Raw genomic sequence first — 9032 nt, forward strand, 5'->3', positions numbered from 1 at the left:
GCCTGGCTATTTTTTTTCTTTTTTTTCAGTTGTCATTATTGTTTTAGCTGGCCCAGGCTGGGTTCAAACCCATCAACCTTGGTGTATGTGGCTGGTGCCATAACTACTGTGCTACAGGTGCCAAGCCAGAATTATTTAAAATAAATAGTAAGAGGACTCATCTGCTAAGTTCAGGGGTTTCAGCCTAGGCCTCACTTCCTCCTGGAAGCCCTTACTGACTCCAATCTGAGATGCCCCCAGAGCCCCCTACCTTGTGCCCTTCTCCTATTGACCGTTAGAAATGAATGCATTTGGTGATCTGGGCTAAGGATTACTTCTCTGCTTGGCCACTGCTGATTCTCCAAGACCTGCCATGGTGGCTGGCATCTAGCAATGCTCATTAAGTATTTGTTGCATGACTGAACAAGGACAGGGTGGCCTGAAACACCTTGGCTCCTCCCTCTGGGACTGGGAGGAGGACATTCCTAGAGGAGGGCAGGGAATCTTCTCCAGGGTGCCAGAGGGGTAGAGGGTGCCCCAGTGGGTGTTTATGGAGAGATGCGTAAAGCCCAGGCCTGGAACCCCAGTGCTCCCCATTTTCACACTGCTCAGCATACGGGTGGGAGTGGGTGGTCCAGCCACCTGTGGTCCAGCCTGTGGTGTGTGCGTATCGATTTCCTCATCTGCAAATTGTGAGCTGTTGTCAAGTCAAACACACACCTGGCACAGTGAGCTTGTTGCTCACACCCTCTTTACCTGTTCACTCAGATATTACCTCCTTGCTGTGTGGCCTTGGGCAAACTACTTTACCTCTCTGTGCCTCAGTTGCCTCCTCCATAAAACGGGGCAACAAAGGAGCTACCCCTCTGCATTGCCGTCTGTGCTGGGTGAGAACATCTCTAGTCCCCAGCACGAGAAATACTCTGGAAGTGTTAACAGTTTTTTTTATTCTTGTTTGTTTACTAAGTATTTATGAAGCACCTACTGTGTGCCAAACAAGCTGACTTCCAGGTGCTAGAGATAGTGAACAGGAGCCTATTTAGAACAAACCAGATTAAAAAAAAAAGTTTATGATACAGTTCAGGAAATATAAACACAGACTGGATGACAGTGAATGTAATTCGGAAGTTCTTGTTAATTTTTATCGGCATGTAGTAGTTTTGTGGTTATGGGCATGCCTCAGAGATACTGTGGGTTTGGTTCCAGACCACTGCAATAAAGTAAATATTGCAATAAAGTGAGTCACACAGATTTTTTTGTTTCCCAGTGCATATAAAAGTTACATTTAAACTACACTGAAGTCTATTATGTATGCAATAGCATTGTCTAAAAAACATATGTACCTTAATTTTAAAATGTTATATTGCTAAAAAATGCTAACCGGCATCTGAACCTTCAATGAGTTGTCATCATCATCTCTTTTCTTTTTTTTTTTGGCTGGGGCTGGGTTTGAACCCGTCATCTCCAGTATATGGGGACGGTACCCTATCCTTGGGGGACGGCACCCTATCCTTGCGCCCCAGGCACTGCCCTATTGTCATCTTTTTATTGGTGAAGGGTCTTGCCTCAGTGCTACTGAGTGATCAGGGCGGTGGCTATTAAAGGTTGGAGTGGCTGTGGCAGTTTCTTAAAATAAGATGACCTTAAAGTTTGCTGCATCAACTATCTCTTCCTTTCACAAAAGTTTCCTCTGATAGGTGGGGCAAGGTGCCTGACACCCGTACTTCTAGCTGGAGAGGCTGAGGCAGGAGGATTGCTAGAGCTTAGGAGTTTAAGATCAGCCTGAGCAAGACTGAGACCCTGTCTCTAAAAGGTAGCTGGGTGTTGTGGCTGGTGCCTGTAGTCCCAGCTACTCAGAAGGCTAAGACAGGAGAATTGCTTGAGCCTAAGAGCTTGCTGTGAGCTGTGACACCAGGGCACTCTACTGAGGAAGACAAATGAGACTCTATCTCAAAAAATAGATGAAAGAAAGAAAGCACAAAAGAAAGGAAAGGAAGGGAAGGAAGGAAGGAAAATTAGCTGGATGTGTTGGGTGCATCTGTAGTCTCAAACTTAGGAGGCTGAGGGAAGAGGATCACTGGAGCCCAGGAGTTTGAACTCGCTGTGAGATATGATGACGCCATGGCACTTTAGCCTGGGTAGAGTGAGATTCTGTCTAAACAAACAAACAAGAGATGAGGTGTCACTCTGGCTCAGGCTCATCTCCAACTTGTGAGCACAAGCAATCTACTTACCTCAGCCTCCCAGAGTGCTGGAATTACAGGCATGAGCCACCGAGCCAGGTCAAGAGGGACTCTATCTAACAAATGCAATAAGTGTAACCTTTGTACCCTCAATGAATCTCAAACGATAAAGAGAGAAAGAGGATTGCTTTATCTACCGTGTTTCCCTGAAAATAAGACCTACCCCCAAAATAAGCCCTAGCAGGATTTCTATGCATTTATTAAATAAACATAAGCCCTACTCTTATAATAAGACCTAGTGATGGGTGTGGTTATGCAGCGTATCTGCATAGCCATACCATGCATTTCGGCATGAAAGACTGGAATACCTTTTATCTGCCACAGCTCCTTTCTCTGAGCCATTTGCACTTGCGCAGGTGCGCGTGTGGTAACTATGGTCACAGGCATCCTATTGCGCACGTGCGAACACCTAGGGGAAAGGAGTTCACGCATCACTAGCGCCAGCCCCACCAACAAGGTCAGCTCCCCCGTCAGGTTCCAGAAGAAGATGACTTAACTGTATTTGAATAAATGTAGATTGTTGTATTATACTTACTAAAAATAAGACATCCCCTGAAAATAAGCCCTAGTGTGTCTTCTTGAGAAAAAATAAATATAAGACAGTGTCTTGTTTTCGGGGAAACACAGTACTAAGTTTATGGAATATTCTAAATATTTTATTGTCATTTCAACAATGTTCACAGCATCGTCACCAGGAGTAGATTCCATCTCAAGAAACCATTCTCTGGGGGGATTGGTGAACTCTCGCCAGTTGGATACATTGTGAGGATGTACGGTACACCCCCAGGATGAAGAGCTCAGCTGCCTCAACTACAACTTGAACTATACCTTAGAAACACAAACAATGTAACCTAATCATTTGCACCCTCATATTAGTCTGAATAACAAAAAAAAAAAAAAAAGAAAAGAAACCATTCTCATCCCTACAAAGCAACTTCTCATTCATTCAGGTCTGATTGTGAAATTTGCAGCAACGCAGAGACATTTTCAGGCTCTACTTCTAATGTCAGTTCTCTTGCTGTTATCACCACATCTGCAGTTCCTTCCTCCACTGAAGTCTTGAACCCCTTCATCCATGAAGTTTGGAGTCAACTTATTCTAGACTTCTGTTTTTCTTTTTGGAGACAGAGTCTCACTCCGTCACCCTGGCTAAATTACAGTGGCATCGTTGTAGCTCACCACAACCTCAAACTTCTGGTCTTAAGCCTCCTGCCTCAGCCTTCTGAGTAGCTGCGACTACAGGCATGCTCCACCACTCGTGGCTGATTTTTTCTATTTTTAGTAGAGATAAGGTCTTGCTCTTGCTCAATCTGGTCTTGAACTCCTGAGCTCAAGGGACCCTCCTACCTCATCTTCTCAGAATGTTAGGATTACAGGTATGAGCCACTGCACCCTGCCCAAACTCCTGATAATGTTGGTTGTTTCATCTCGTCCCATGAATTTAAATGTTCTTTTTCTTTTTTCTTTTCTTTTTTCACTTGGTCACCCTGGGGTTGAGTGCTGTGGCATTATTGCTCACAGCAACCTCAAAGTCATCAGCCTCCTGAGTAGCTGGGACTATAAGTGCCCAGCACAACACCCGGTTATTTTTAGAGATGGGATCTCGCTCTTGCTCAGGCTGGTCCAACTCGTGAGCTCAAGCAGGTGATCAGCCTGCATTGACCTCCCAGAGCGCTAGGATTACAGGCGTGAGGCACCTTTGCCTGAATTTAAATGTTCTTAATGGCATTTAGAATGGTAAATCCTTTCCAGAAAGTTTTCAGTCTACTTTGTCCAGGTTCATTAGAGGAATCACATCTATGGCAGCTGTAGCCTTATGAAATGTATTTCTTAAATAATAAGAGTTGAAAGTCAAAATTACTCCTTGATCCATGGGCCTCAGAACAAATGTGTTAGCAGGCATGAAAACAACGTTCATCTCCTTGTACATTCCCATCAGAGCTCTTGGGTAACCAGGTGCATTGCCAATGAGCAGTAATATTTTGAAAGGAATCCTTTTTTCTGAGGAGTTCTCACCAGGGGACTGAAAAACATTCAGTAAACCATGCTGTAAATTGATGTGCTGTCATGTAGGCTTTGTTGTGCCGTTTATAGAGCACAGGCAGAGTAGATCAGTATGACTCTGAAAGGGCCTAGGATTTTTGGAAGCATTGTCTTCAACTTAAAGTCAGCACCTCCTGCTGGGTGCCATGGCTCACACCTGTAATCCTGGCACTCTGGGAGGCCGAGGCGGGTGGATTGCTCAGGAGTTTGAAACCAGCCTCAGCAAGAGCGAGACCCTGTCTCTAAAAAGTAGCTGGGTGTTGTGGTGGGCACCTGTAGCCCCAGCTACTTAGGAGGCTGAGGCAAGAGAATAGCTTGAGCCTAAGAGTTTGAGGTTGCTGTGAGCTGTGACACTTTGGCACTCTACTGAGAGCAACAAAGTGAGACTCTGTCTCAAAAATAAATAAAGTCACCAGCTTCCTTAGCTGCTAACAAGATAGTTAGCCTGTCCTCTGAAGCTTTAAAGCCAGGTACTGGCTTCTCCCCTCTAGCTATAAAAGTACTAGATGGCATCTTTTTCCAGTAGAAGGCTGTCTTGTCTACCTTGAAAATCTGTTGTTTGGTGTAGCTGCCTTCATGGATAATCTTAGCTGGGTCTTCTGGAGAATTCACTGTTTCACCTTGCGCTTCCCTGTTGTGGAGCTGGCTTCTTTCCTTAAGCCTCATGAACCACCTCTGTCACGGCTGATTTGATCTTCTATCCAGACTACTAAAACTTTCTCCGTATCTGCAATAAGGCTATTTTGCTTTCTTATCATTCTCTGTTTATTGGAGTAGCACTTTTAATTACCTTCAAGAACTTTTCCTTCTACCTGGGCATTGTGGCGGGCGCCTGTGGTCCTTGCTACTCGGGAGGCTGAGGCAAGAGAATCACCTAAACCCAAGAACTGGAGGTTGCTGTGAGCTGTGATGCTAGGGCACTCTACCCAGGGGACAAAGTGAGAATTTGTCTCTAAAAAAAAAAAAAGAACTTTTCCTTTGTGTACACTGCTTGGCCAAGAGTTTGGTGAAAGAGATCTAGCTTTGGTCCTGACTTGGCCTTGGACCTGCATTCCTCACTCAGCTTAACCATTTCTAGCTTTTGATCTTAAGCGAGAGACACACAACTCTATCTTTTACGTGAATACTTGTCAGGCATGGTGGATGGTTAGTGGGCCCAATTTCGATGTTGTTGTGTCTCAGGGAATAGGGAAGCCCAAGGAGAAGGAGAGAACCAAGGAATAGTCAGAGCACACACAACATTTATTGATTAAGTTTGTCATCTTAGGGGGCACAGTTTGTGGTGCCCACAAACATCTACAATAGTAACAGCACATCACTGATCACAGATCACCACAATAGATACACCAATAACAAAAATGTTTGAAATATTGAAATATCGCAAGAATCATCAAACTGTGGCACAGAGACACGAAGGGAGCCCACGATGCTGGGAAATGGTGCAGGTAGACTTGGTTGATGCGGGGTTGCTACAACCTTAAATCTGTGAAAAACATATTATCAGCAGAGCATGGAGGTACATGTCTAGAATCCCAGCACTCTGGGTGGCTAAGATGGGAGGATAGCTTGGGCTCAGGAGTTCGAGAACAGCCTGAGCCTGATTGAGACCCCATATCAACTACAAATAGAAAAATTAGCTGGTTGTAATGGCAGGTTCCTGTAGTCCCAGCTGCTCAGGAGGCTGAGGCAGGAGGTTGAGTTTCTGTGAGCTAAGCTGATGCCATAGCACTGTGGCCTGGGGGACAGAGTTAGACAAACACATTATCTACAAAGTGCAATGAAATGAGGGTACTTGTTTATTTTTAAGAATACTTATCTTTTAGGGACTTTAAGTGTTTCCAGATGAGATGAAACAATGTCAGGGATTCCTTCAAAAATAACCCAGCCTGGCTCGGCGCCTGTGGCTCAAGTGGCTAAGGCGCCAGCCACATACACCTAAGGTGGCAGGTTCAAATCCAGCCCGGGCCACCAAACAACAATGACGGCTGCAACCAAAAAATAGCCGGGCGTTGTGGCGGGCACCTGTAGTCCCAGCTACTTGAGAGGCTGAGGCAGGAGACTCGCTTGAGCCCAGGAGTTGGAGGTTGCTGTGAGCTGTAATGCCACAGCCCTCTACCCAGGGGGACAGCTTGAGGCTCTGTCTCAAAAATAAATAAATAAATAAATAAATAAAATAATCCAGCCTGTAAAAACAAAAATTATTCCCTGAAAAAGTTTATTTAAAAAAATATATTGCTGGGTGCGATGGCTCACACCTGTAATGCTAACACTCTGGGAGGCTGAGGCAGGTGGATTGCCTGAGTGCAGGAGTTCCAGATCAGCCTAAGCAAGAGTGAGACCCTGTCTCTACTAAAAGTAGAAAAACTAGCCAGGCATTGTGGCGGGCACCTATAGTCCCAGCTACTTCCTCTTGAGGGACGCAAGAGATCCCTGGAGCCCAGGAGTTTGAGGTTGCTATGAACTATGATGCCATGGCACTCTAGCCAGGGTGATAGAGTGAGACTCTGTCTCAAAAGAAAAAAAAGTCCAGGGACAGGCCGGTGGACATGACTCACACCTGTAATCCTACCATTCTGGGAGGCCAAAGCGGAGGATTGCTTGAGCTCAGGAGTTCAAGACCAGCTGAGCAAGAGTGAGCCCTCCTACCCCCATCTCTACTAAAAATGAAAAGCTGAGGCAAAAAGATATGCTATGAACTATGATGCCATGGCACTCTAACAAGGGGTGACAAAGTGAGAGTCTGCCTAAAAAAGAAAAAAAAATCCAGTGACCAAGGGGGCCCTGGGGGACTTAGAAGATATCAGATAGACCCCAAGAAGGTGGTGTGGGGGCTGGACACTGAGTACCATGTAGGGGTGGGTGCCATCAGACTATTACACCTACTCTGTGTATGTTGTGAAAATCCATGATAAATTTAACAAAAAAAGGGATCCCTCAGCTAAATTGACAATTATGAATCCTGGGTGCACGGTGCTTTGAAGGAAAAACAGAGACTCTGGCCATCTCCGAGTTTGCTCTTGATCCTAAGGGATGAACTATGGGTTTCTGACTGCGAAGCCTCTCTGGGGATGGGTGGTCACGCGCAGCTTGGGAAGCTCTCAGAACAAGCCGCACTCCGCTGGGTACTCTGCTGCAGGCTCTCTTGGTTCTTTCCCTCTCTCCCTCCTCTCTTTCTCACTCCTCGTGCCATGTGCCTTCCTTTTCTTTCCTTTCTCTGTCTCCGTTTTCCTGTTTCTCCCTTGCCGTCCCCCTGCACCATCTCTTTCCCTCCCAGATTCTGTCTCCTGCCCTGCTCTGGGCTGTAGAGACATGAGCTGGGGTGGGCAGGGGCACAAGGATGCACTGGCCCACAGCCTGTCCCACTCCAGGGAATGTGCAGCCACCCCCCCCCGGCCCCCCAGAGAGCCCAGGACCCTGAGGACATAGCTGGCATTGAGCTGTGTCCCTAACCATCTTTCTGCAAGCCCAGCGTCACACGCTGTGGGGCACATTCTTCATGGGAATGGGGCCACCTGTCACAGCCCTACTGGAGAAGTTCCCGGTACGAATTCAGCCCCTCCTTTCAGGCCCAGCTTGGTGGGGAGGCTAAGGGCTGGCTTCCAGGTTTCTAGAGTGGAGAGAGAGCAGGGACATCTTCCTTGTTCCTGGAGTCTTGGGGTGAGGCTGGCTCAGGGTGAGGATCCCACTCAAGTGCCCTTGTGTCTGTCATGTCTCTGGCTGATTCCTGGAAGGGGAAAGGAAGTCCCTCTCCTTCCTGCACTGCCCCTGCTTCCTGACACGGGAACAGATGTTTCTTTCCACCCAAGGACAACGAGGTGGTGGACACTCACTACAATGGCAGTTCCTTGAAATGGCGTGGGAGGGTCCCAGCCCTTTCTGAAAGTACTTTGGCAGATTGTTTTAGAGAGCTGAAGATGTATGAGCTTTTCTCACTAGTGAACACATTGCTGAGAATTTGCCCGAAGGAAGTAATCCTAAAACAGGAAAAGAGCAGCCATGTGCCTAGCGATTGCAGTGACATTTATAATAGGAAGCCATCTGGTGTGATGTATCTGTTGCAACTGCTTAGTGGATTCTTAAGCATTTTTAAAAAGTCCTGAGAGCTCTTTGTCAACAGGGAAAATACTCATGGTATAATGTAAGCTGAAAAGACGCTTGCCCGGATGCTGAGGTGGCAGGCTGGGGGTAGGGGGTGTGTGTGTGTGCCGATTTCCCTAACGGCTCATGATACTGTTGAATTACTCTATCTGGTAGGAAACCCCAGCCAGCTGTGTCCCCTAGGGCTCTTCCAGCCATTCCCAGGCTAAACTTGGAGTGTCTGTTCCATTTTTGAAAATGAAGAGTGACGTCTTAAGGCATGTTTCCTTTTTGAATGATCCCCTGGATTTCTGGAGGGAAAGAGAAGGATGGGTATAAAACAGCCAGGGAGGCCCTGGGAGCTCCCAGGGAGGCAGAGGCTCCCTGGGGCAGGGATTTGGTCTTTTTCAAGTCAAAAGCTTTATGACAGCTCAAACAGCACCACCCCTGCCCTGGAGACTGAGGTAGGCATGTTTATTTTTTCTAAAAGGTTTAAAGAGGTCTTTATTTTATTGCAAAAGCAATATATGCTAATTGTTAAAAAAAAAAAAAAAGCACAGAATTACACAAAATAAAGCTCCTGCCTACCACCTCCTCCTCCTCTTCAAAGAGAGCCCCCTTTGCTGTTTGTGTCCTTTCTTTCAGATATTTTCTGTTCAAGGATCTCCAACTATTTTTTTTTTTTTTTTT

Source organism: Otolemur garnettii, unplaced genomic scaffold (assembly GCF_000181295.1).
Source record: "Otolemur garnettii isolate 467f Iridium unplaced genomic scaffold, OtoGar3 scaffold00189, whole genome shotgun sequence".
Lineage (NCBI taxonomy): Eukaryota > Metazoa > Chordata > Mammalia > Primates > Galagidae > Otolemur > Otolemur garnettii.